The sequence below is a fragment of the Oryctolagus cuniculus genome, chromosome 13, assembly GCF_964237555.1.
Source record: "Oryctolagus cuniculus chromosome 13, mOryCun1.1, whole genome shotgun sequence".
Lineage (NCBI taxonomy): Eukaryota > Metazoa > Chordata > Mammalia > Lagomorpha > Leporidae > Oryctolagus > Oryctolagus cuniculus.
Window position 1 is genome coordinate 62,974,787 of NC_091444.1, and position 11,374 is coordinate 62,986,160.

General features: G+C 45.6%; 1 long non-coding RNA gene across 1 annotated transcript in view; it reads right to left on the reverse strand.

Annotated features, from left to right (window-relative positions):
- The window catches only part of LOC127483573 (uncharacterized), a 59,209-nt gene extending 49,080 nt beyond the window's left edge, over nucleotides 1–10,129 (reverse strand). The window contains exon 1 of the long non-coding RNA XR_007909989.2: nucleotides 7,463–10,129. This is a non-coding gene — a long non-coding RNA (uncharacterized lncRNA). The remainder of the gene's footprint in view (nucleotides 1–7,462) is intronic.
- Nucleotides 10,130–11,374: the final 1,245 nt, after the last annotated feature.

Consider the following 11,374-nt stretch of genomic DNA (forward strand, 5'->3'; position numbering starts at 1 on the left):
ACATTGATTGGCACAGAAGCCAATCAATTGATTTCTTTAAATTCTATCAAATCATTCATTTTCTTTTTCAAAATTACCAATAGCCTTAATAGTCAGCTTATTCAAAATACTTGATCCAGTATTTCTGTGTGTACAAGTCTACATGTGGCAAGCAAAGTACCACCATGATCCAAAGATAAATACCTTCAAATAGGGTAACCATCAGTGACCTATACCACTGCAAGATCTAAATCTCAAACAGACCCCATCTTACTTTTTTAACAGTTTCTATAGCATCACGGACAAATCACATCCCAACTAGCTACAAATGCCAACTTTTTATGTTATAAGATTTCAGGAGTCTGTGTTAAATCTCTTCCTCCCTGCTGGCCTCACAGTTAACACTTTGTACTTGTAGGGTCACTCTAAGGTCATGTACATTTTGAACTCCTAATGGCTTCATACTTCTTGAGTGTCTATAAGCTATTTTATTGAGGCATGAAAATCAGCTAACACACAGCACAAGGCAGGTCCTGAGCAGTAGGGCCAGTAAAATGGTGCTTCCCAGAGGTAGGACCGTGGAGAAACCAAGAAGCCCTGCTGGAGAGCGCTGCTCAGAAAAATCAGCTAATTGAGACACGGAAAAGAACCTTAGTCAAATTTTGCCTGATATATTGAATAATAGCCAGCATTCAGATGCCACTTCTACCTCTTCTTGGCTTTGTGTGCCTGAGCAATAACTTCAACTTTGGAGATATAAACAACCCTAAAGTTCTCAGTTCAAGCTCAGGTTCTCAGTTCAACCTCAGATTCTCTATGGATGTTTCCTTTTCAGCACTATAGCTAGGAATTTAAAATCAAAATATTTGTATCTAGGAGAAAAAAATAATATTTTACTGTTAGATTTTCTCTGGAAGCTCCTTAACAAAGGAATGACCTTATCATTTTATTCATTGTAGCATTTTGTACTGTGGATTTCTATAAAATGAGTATGATATTCCCTTAGATTACGAAAAGGAGCTATGCTTCCAAGAAAAAAATTTTTAACAATACTTTCCATTTTAAATCATAAAATATCAGACAAGAATAAAATAAGCATTTTATTTTTTTCCTTTGTATGTATTCCTTTGTGTAAATTACAAAGGAAAAAGAAATGAATCCATTCTGATTCACTGGAAGACTACTGGTGCCATGGCACTGTTCCAGAGGCTAGGAGTTCAGTGCTGAGCAAAATAAAAGTCCCTGCTCCCATAGTGCATTAGATGTAGCAGGTAAGACCATGACAGTGAGCAAACAAACACTATGTCAAGTGCTGACGAGGGTGGGGAGAAGTGACAAAGCGACAGAGTGACAGCAATGGTAAGATGAGCAGACAGAGGAAGAGGCAGCAAGTAACACCAGTGTGTGGAGGCGGTATCATGACAGTTATTTGTCTAGCTGAAGAAGTATAGTCCTAAATTCTTTTTTTTTTAATTTATTTATTTGACAGGTAGCATTATAGACAGTGAGAGAGAGAGAAAGGTCTTCCTTCCATTGGTTCACTCCCCAAGTGGCCACTACGGCCGGCGCTGTGCCAATCCGGAGCCAGGAGCCAGGTGCTTCTTCCTGGTCTCCCATGCGGGTGCAGGGCCCAAGCACTTGGGCCGTCCTCCACTGTCCTACCGGGCCACAGCAGAGAGCTGGACTGGAAGAGGGGAAACCGGGACTAGAACCGGCACCCATATGAGATGCTGGCGCCACAGGCAGAAAAGTAACCAAGTGAACCACGGCGCCGGCCCCAGTCCTAAATTCTTTACGTGGACAAATTCCCTGAGTCGTCCCCAAAATTAAATAGGTGCTATGACTGTCCTTCTATCATAAACACAGTAGCTGGAAGATACAGGAGCTGAGTAACTTGCCAACAACATCTCTCTAGCAGGTGCCACAGGTGGGGTTTGAACCCACACAGGCTGGCTGGTGCCCCCGTGTTTACCCACCACACCACACCACACCAACTCTGCAAGGCTGGGGCATTTCAGGTACAGCAAACCCAAGCTGAGGCAAAGACCATGCAGTGAGGAAAGGGACCGAAAGTTAGAAAAGGGGCCATCGCTGTGGCAAAGTCGGTAAAGCCGCCGTGTGCAGTGCCAGCATCGTACATGGGCACCAGTTCATGTACTGGCTGCTCCACTTTCTATCCAGCTCTCTGCTATGGCCTGGGAAAGCAGCAGGAGATGGACCAAGTGCTTGGGCCCCTGCAGATGCATGGGAGACCCAGAGGAGGCTCCTGGTTCCTGGCTTTGAATCGGCACAGTTCTGGCCATTGGGCCAATTGGGGAGTGAACCAGCGGATGGAAGACCTCTCTCTCTCTCTCTCTCTCTGCCTCTCCTCCTCTGTGTAACTCTTTCAAATAAATAAATAAAAAATTTTTTAAAAAAAAGAGAGAGAAAGAGAGAGAAGCAGTCATGGGGCCGGAGAGGGAAGATTTGTACAGCTGTGGTCAGGGAGATCTGAAGGCCATGGACAGACTGAAGAACTTTGATGGAAAAAAATGCAATTGGAGGGTTTTGAGCAAAACAGTAACATACATTTTCCAAGGATTTAAAAATTTCCTGCTGGATGTTGGACGGGGAATAGTACTTAAGTTGAGTCTATTCATTTTCTATTAACAAACTACCAAAAGTTGAGTGTCTTGAAGCAGCACATAGTAGGGTTCTGGAAGTTAAGTTTGTAAGCTGGGCCTCACTAGGCTAACATTAGCACATAGATGGAGCTGAACTCCTTTCCCTTTGCTGGTCTCTAGAAGCATTCACGTTCTTGGGCTCTTGCTGTGCTTCCTGCACCTGCAGACAGCAGCGAGGGGAGAGGACTCAGAGCTCACCATTCTGGCCCTCCCTTCTGCCTCCCTCTTTTTATTTTTAAGATTTATTTATTTATTTGAAAAGCAGAGTTACAGAGAGGCATAGCTGGGCCAGTCCAAAGCCAGCAGCTTCTTCTGAGTCTCCCATGCAGATACAGGGACCCAGGAACTTGCGCCATCTTCTGCTGCTTTCCCAGGTGCATTAGCAGGGAGCTGGATTGGAAGTGGAGCAGCCAAGACTCAAACCAGTGCCTACATGGGGTACCGGTGCTGCAGGCAGTGGCTTTATCTACTATACCACAGCTCTAGGCTCCTGCCTTCGTCTTCTACACTGAAAGATTTAGCTCCATAATCAGGCTCACTTTCCCACATCAGGGCCCTTAACTCCCTCATTTCTGCAAAGTCCCTCTTGCCATGCCAGGTAACGTATTTCCAAGTTCTAGGAATATAAACTATGACGAGCCGGCGCCATGGCTCACTAGGCTAATCCTCCGCCTTGCAGCGCCGGCACACCGGGCTCTAGTCCCAGTCGGGGCGCCGACTGTCCCGGTTGCCCCTCTTCCAGGCCAGCTCTCTGCTATGGCCCGGGAGTACAGTGGAGGATGGCCCAAGTCCTTGGGCCCTGCACCCGCATGGGAGATCAGGAGAAGCACCTGGCTCCTGGCTTCGGATCAACACAATGTGCTGGCCACAGCGCGCCACTCGCGGCAGCAATTGGAGGGTGAACCAATGGCAAAAGGAAGACCTTTCTCTCTGTCTCTCTCTCTCTCACTGTCCACTCTGCCTGTCAAAAATAAATAAATAAATAAACTATGACAATAGTGCAGGTGATTATTGTCTGGATAATTGTCTTAGACTTTGATTCTTGAATAATGAACATCCTGTACCTCACATATGAGAATACTTCAAGAGAGCTGATTGACAATGGAATTCAAAGATGTTTGTTTTGGTGCAAAAACATTTTGAAATCCATGCATGTTTTTTTCATAGCATTCATTTTTTCATGAACTTTTTGAAAATGCCTAATATGCGTTTTTAAATGTTTTGCAATAAAATAAACTTTTCATTTTCCATGAACTTTTTGAGGTTCTTTCATATATTGCTTCATTTAAATCTTATGGAGCCAGCACTGTGGTGCAGCAGGTTAAAGCCCTGGCCTGAAGCGCCAGCATCCCATAGGGGTGCCAGTTCTAGTCCCGGCTGCTCTTCTTCTGATCCAGCTCTCTGCTATAGCCTGGGAAAGCAGTAGAAGATGGCCCAAGTCCTTAGGCCCCTGAACCTGCGTGGGAGACCCAGAAGAAGCTCCTGGCTCCTTTCTTCAGATCGGCACAGCTCCGGCTGCTGTGGCCATCTGCGGAGTGAACCAGCGGATGCAAGACCTCTCATTCTGTCTCTACCTCTCTCTGTAGCTCTTTCAAATAAATAAAATAAATATTTTAAAAAATTTTATCAATATATAGTTATGACTATCACTTCTGCTTTATAATTGAAGAATCTGAGAGCTACAGCACACCCAAAGTAACATAGCACACATACAAGAGAAGTGGACTCTTGATTTCTCAGCCCTCATGCACTTTCTACTGCTCTATGCCAGGCTGATTAAAGAAGCAAGGGCAGGCCGGCGCAGTGGCTCACTAGGCTAATCCTCTGCCTCTGGCGCTGGCACACCGGGGTCTAGTCCCAGTCGGGGCGCCGGATTCTGTCCCGGTTGCCCCTCTTCCAGGCCAGCTCTCTGCTATGGCCTGGGAGTGCAGTGGAGGATGGCCTAAGTGCTTGGGCCCTGCACCTGCATGGGAGACCAGGAAGAAGCACCTGGCTCCTGGCTTTGGATTGGCGCAGCGCGCTGGCTGTAGCGGCCATTTGGGGAGTGAACCAATGGAAGGAAGACCTTTCTCTCTCTCTTTCTCTCTCACTGTCCACTCTGTCAAAAAAAAAAAAAAAAAGGAAGAAGCAAGGGCAGAAAGTATCACTTTTTTTTTTTAAAGGCTTATTTATTTATCTGAAATTTACAGAGAGAGGGAGAGTCAGAGAGAAGTCCTCCATCCAGAGGTTCACTCACAGATGGCCTCAACAGCTGGGGTTGGGCCAGGAGAAAGCCAGGAGTTACATCCACATTCTCCCACATAGGTGCAGGGGCCCAAGCACTGGGTTATCTTCCACTGCTTTTCCCAGGCCATTATCAGGGACTGGATTGGAAGTGGAGAAGCTGGGATGTGAACCAGAACCCAGCACCCACATTGGATACTGGCATTGCAGACAGCAACTTTACCCACTACACCACAATGCCCGTCCCAGAAAGTATCACTACTTTAAAAGATTTTTTTAAACTGTTGGGATATAAGGGTCATAGAGAGATGCATGGTGGGATACAGGAAAGCCTATAATTATTCTCCCTACATAGATGATTTTTCAGCAGGGGTTTGAAGAACATTTTAAAGATCCCTGGGAAGAAATTCACCTGACTTTCCAGCACCTCTAGACAATCCTGTCATTTTTAAAGATTTATTTTTATTTATTTGAAAGGTAGAGTTACAGAGAGAGGTAGAGCCAGAGGGAGAGAGGTCTTCCATTCTACTGGTTTACTCCCCGGATGGCTGCAATGGCCAGAGCTGAGCTGATCTGAAGCCAGGAGCTTCTTCTAGGTCTCCCACGTGGGTGCAGGGGCCCAAGAACCTGGACCATCTTCTACTACTTTCCCAGGCCATAGCAGAGAGCTGGATCAGAAGTGGAGCAGCTGGGACTTGACCAGGGTCCATATAATATGCAAGTGCTGCAGGCTGGGACTTTAACCCACTGTGCCACAGTGCCAGCCCCCATCCTGTCATGTTGAAAGTCATTATTTGCAAACATTATTGTTGTTTGTGCTAATGCTCTAATTGTAGTGGACCATAGAATTCAAGCTTTCTGGACAGCAAGCTGGACCCAGAAGTTAGATGGGAATGAATATGTAAGTATTTTTGCTTTGGCCTATTTCTAACAAGCTATTTATTGGTTACTTCTCTAAAAATAATAATAATACTAAATAATAATTATCTTCCCCACAGACTTTTTCCATTTCTTTCGTTCTGCCTAACCTGCCGTTTTACTCTGCTCTGCCTTATTTAATGTGATCAGGCTTTAGACTGTAGTGGCATCCAAATCAGATCAAATAATGCCTCAATCACTTATTTTCCCAGCCTTCCTAATTAGGACACTTATCTCCACTCTGCAGAAATGCACCATTAGTGTGCTTGTTTCCTTTCTCATCAAGGAAGTGACGCAGGTGAGTTTGTGGACAATCTGGTTGAAGCGCAGGCTGGGATGGCTCCCCAGGTGGTGGCAAAGCAGTGTTGTTTGGAGAACTGGAGGAGGCAGGGATTTGTTTGCTTTGCTTTGCTGCATGATTATTGTTTATGCTGTGAGCACAGAACAAAGTTCATAGAATGTCCCACCTGAGGTTCATTTGTATATTTTCACCCTAAAGGGAGTTTGGGATGAGGGAGAATGAGGTATTAGTGTCAGCGACAGGGATCCTGCAGTTTAAGAAATCCCCAGGGAGGTGGGTCTTTGGTGAAGCGGCTTAAGTACCTGCTGAGGATGCCCACATCCTGTATCTGAGTGCCTGGGGTTGAGTCCCACCCGTGCTTCTGATCCAACTTCCGGCTCATCTGCACCAAGGTGGGGGAGGGGAAGCAGCAGGTAATGGCTCATGTACTTAAGACCCTGCCACCCATGTGGGAGACCCAGTGGAGTTTCAGGCTCCTGACGTTGGCATGGCCCAGTGCCAGCTGTTACAGGCATTTGGAGAATGAAACAGCAGATTGAAGATCTCTCTCTTTCCCTTGCTCCCTCCCTTCCAAATAAAATGAAAATACTGGGGCAGGGGGCAGGGAGCATGTTGTGGCACAGCAGGTAGCAGGTAAAATCACTGCCTGCAACACTGGCATCCCATGTGGGTGCCAGCTCTTGTCCTGGCTACTCCACTTCTGATCTAGTTCTCTTCTAACAGCCTGGGTAAAGCAGCACCAGATGACCTAAGTATTTGGGCCCTGTCACTCACATGGAAGACCCAGATGAAGCTCCTGGCTCCTGGTTCTTGGCTTAAACTTGGCCTAGCCCCTAGGGAGTAAACCAGCACATGGAAGATTCTCTATCTCTTCCTCTCTGTAACTCTGAGTTTCAAAATAAATAAATACATCCTTTGAAACATGAAAATAGAGCTTTGTAAAAGGCAAAAATACAGAGAGACAAGGTGGGGAAGGAGGAAGAGAGGAAGGGATCTTCCATCCACTGGTTCACTCCCCTAAATGATCACAATGTCCAGGGCTTGGCCAGGCCAAAGCCAGGAGGCAGGAGCTTCTTCTAGGTCTCATGTGGGTGTAGGAGCCCAAGTACTTGGGCCATGCTCTGCTGCATTCCCAGGCACATCAGCAGGGAGCTGGATCAGAAGTGGAGCAGCCAGGACTCAAGCACTGCCTGTATGGGATGTCGGCACTGCAGGCAGAAGCTTAACTCTCCTTCTACACCACAGCACCAGACCCCAAAATAATGCTTTTTTAAAAACCAGAAACTCAGATCAAAATATTAAACATTAAAAATAAAATAAATTCAAATGGATGATTTTGAGAGCCCTTCTCTCCTGCTACTGAAAATTTGAGGCCTACCTGGTAGGATCCATGAAGAGGCATTCTTTCAGGATTTCTCTGGATGGAGATGGGGCCAGAATACAGCATCCACCCTGGGTTCTCAACAAAAGACAACATGAAAAGTCTCTCAGTTACAACCACAGAGGCAGACAAGTACTTCTGGGCTGGCCCAGTAGAAATCTGCGGCTCTGTCACCCTGTCCTGCCTCCTTGCTTGCTATAGAAAACACCTCCGATGCTCCAGTGAGTGGGAACATTGAAATCGGCTCCCTTCTCCCCATGGGATCCTCGGTGTGGCCAGAGACTGCAGTCCTCCAAGTTTGATGCAGGCCAAACTACACCCTAACTCTGCCAAAAGATCTTGGCTTTTAGCTCCAGGCGAATAAAACACTACCACCTAACAGAAATCGAGGAAACAAAGATCCTCAATTCTATGTGTCTTTAAAGCTGCGCTAAGTTCCTACTCAGTGGAATACAGTGAATTCTTCTGCTTGTCTCTTGTCTTGTTCAGGACCGAAAGAGTGAGATGAGAGGCTAATTCCCATACTTCACCGAGCCTCTGCTTTGAGGGAGGGAACCACATCACCCCCCCTCTAGCAGAAGCCAGGGGCAGGCTGTACGTATTAGCATATTTTAGTCACAGGAGAATCCTTCCTAGAGGGAAAAACAATGGAAAGGTGTTCTAACTTTCCATTTCTCATACGTTACCAGTTTCCATGGAGACCAAGGTACTGCCGCTGGAGATTTTTCTTATAGAAGCCAGAGTGACATCCTTATGCTAGAAGAGGTGCTCCTACCTCTGTCTTCTGCCCTTGGTCATGTACTCCCAGAAGGCAACAGACACTGTGTTAGAAGCTCAAGCATGCAAATGCCGCAGGAGTGAGAGTCGGGACCAGTGACATAATTTGTGGAACCCAGTGCAAAATGAAAATGCAAGCTCTTTGTTCAAAAAGCAGGACTAAACTGCTGTTACACACACTAAAATATAAAGCTTTACTCTTCCACAGTCTGTCTGTGTCTCTCTCCACCTCCCAAGTTGTCATGGTGTTATTTTTTTCTTTTCAGCAATTTAATATTATTCTAAGTAAAGCAACGTTGAAATTTAAAATTAATAGGATAAATTACTATTCTCCCATATTCATTCTTAGAATGCCAGTTTTAAATGCAAACAAAAGAAGGCCGGCGCCGTGGCTCACTAGGCTAATCCTCCGCCTTGCGGCGCCGGCACCCTGGGTTCTAGTCCCGGTCGGGGCACCGAATTCTGTCCCGGTTGCCCCTCTTCCAGGCCAGCTCTCTGCTATGGCCAGGGAGTGCAGTGGAGGATGGCCCAAGTCCTTGGGCCCTGCACCCCATGGGAGACCAGGATAAGTACCTGGCTCCTGCCATCCGCCAGCTGCGGCGGCCATTGGAGGGTGAAGGAAGACCTTTCTCTCTGTCTCTCTCTCTCTGTCACTATCCACTCTGCCTGCTAAAAAAATTTAAAAAAAAATGCAAACAAAAGAGCAATTTAACTAAGGCAGAATCACAGAAACTTTACAATTGCTATTTCATAGCTCATACCCACAGGGATATTTTGCCTTATCAGAGCAGTGGAGGTGCTGCCCAAGACTAGAACAGCTGTCTCTTTGCACCTCTTGGCTGTGCACATACTCTACCAAGCCACTCCACCTTCAACTTACTGATGGGTAAGGAAGGGCCAAAAGAAAAAGGAACCATGAGTTGGCCTATCGATCCCTTTCCCTCTAGGTCACTGTCCTCAGTGTAAGTGGTTGGCTAACACAGAGGGGTAACGCCAGCAAGAAAAGATATGAAAGGGCTTCTTCCTCATGTACATTTCTTAAATGCAATTCCCTTTCTAAGTTGGAAGCAAATTCTGGCTCAAATGAAAAGTATGGCCTTTCCGGGCTCTCAGTCACAACCCTTCATTCACACTTTTATACTTACCTTGAGTCTCACAAACTCCCACACTTCCTGGGGCCACCATAATTCTGCAAATGGAGTGGCCTAGAGAAGGTGCAGTGCATATTATACATCTCTCCTCCACTCCTGTACATGCTCCCCTGTCTCACCAGACTGCATTTAAAAAACATAAGTTCAAAGATAAAAATCATCCAGAATATCAAGATGATGGCAGCAGAGCATCAAACTTAGTTGTAGAGTTCTTTAGGGCACACAATCTTGTGTGACTACTCTGACCATGAGTTAGATGACCTAGCCTGTCATTGTGATTTTTCCTCAAATGCTTTATTAAATACCTAGCTCCAAGGTGCTTCTAGACTTTGCACTCATCAAACCCTAAGAATTCATTTAGATGGCGCTGTATATACGATTGGAGGGAGCCATTGCCCAAGAACAGTATTGAGTAGTTTTAAAGGTTGCACATCAAAGCACTGGACTCGCACCTGTGCTTTCCCAGCCCAACCAGCTCCCAGCACTGCTATGTTTGATAAGCTTGCCAAACATAAGGCTCTTCTGGGATATTTGTTTAATATAGAATCCCATGCCCCTTACCTCACCACACTGCCATGCACCCAGAATTGTATTCAGTACGCCATGTTATCCTTAAACAGGCTTTAGTTCTTCTAACTAAAAATTTCTTGCACTGAGCAAAAGAAAATTCTTTAAAGTATGCCCAGTTTAACCAAACGCTGACATCTTCTCTAAGCAAGAGGCTGATGATCCAGTTTCACCTGTGATCTGTGTGCTGCAGAGAACAAAAGGAGGCAGGTGCAGGGTGGGCAAAGGCACAGTGGCAGAAGTGAGGATAGCTTATTAGCAGGACCCTCAGGAGACCTCCTGCCTAAGAAGGAGGTTCACTGTGAAGGGCAGCTTCAAACTGTGGTCACAAGGACATACCAAGCTTTGCTGTCACCCACACCAGCCTCTGGCCTGAGCAGCTTAAGCAGCCTGGAAGATCTGGGGGTTTTTGTTGTCATTGTTGTTAGTTTGTTTGTGTTTTTTCACTTCCAATCAGAACAAAATTCAAGTGAAGTTTCTTAAGATAAACCTGCTACACTATCTAATTGCTCAATTTCTTTTCCTCTCTCCCTGATTTGCAATGTAGGCAAAAGCTGGTGTAAAACCAATTGGGTCGATTCAGGCAAAATTTATGCTCTTCGGTGAAACAAAGTGGGTTATTTGATTCCCTCATCTGCAGAGAGGCTGATGGACTCAATGTTACACTTTGAAACCAATTGTAAAGACCTCATGTAGACATCTCTTAAGATTCTTCTTTGCTAATGCCCCTTCTCAGTTGGCAATGCCCGCAGAATACCGAAACCTATTTTCAAGAAATCAATATTGAAAAATGAAAAGAACAGTGTTTCAGTAGAATGCATTCCCCTCACACAGCGCCTGGTCGAAGAACAGAAGGACCTGTGACCTGAGCAGCACTTTACCCCGAATCTGCCCCCCCCCACCACCAGCTTCCCCAGGGAACGATTCTATCTGGAGTCTTGTTGCAGAGACCATCCTAAGAATACTCCTTACCAATTTGGCAATCAAGCTGGTGTCTGCTTCTTAAATGAAAAGCTCTGCTGTCTGCCCAAGTGTGTGTTGTACGAGTTAAGAAACAGGGGAGCCATAAAAAAAATTGCAGATAAGCCAAAAACACACCTGGAGGCAAACATTTTTTGGCTCATTTTGAGGTTGAAACACATGAAGATAAAATTTCCCTGATAAAATCCTAATTATGTTATTATTAGCATAGCTTTCCCTCTTACATAGAAGGAGAACTCCTTTCCCACGTCTGTGCTGTTTCCTGGAGAAGAGAATCGCTATAGTTTTGCTGTCAAAACTATAGCTGTAGTAGGAATGGGTCCTTTAGACTGTGAGGTTTGACCTTCATTTACCTACCTGCTGACTGCGAGGTGGAATTTATGGGAAGCAGAAACTCACAATAAAAAGGGAGGCTTATTTTTATAGCTCGGTT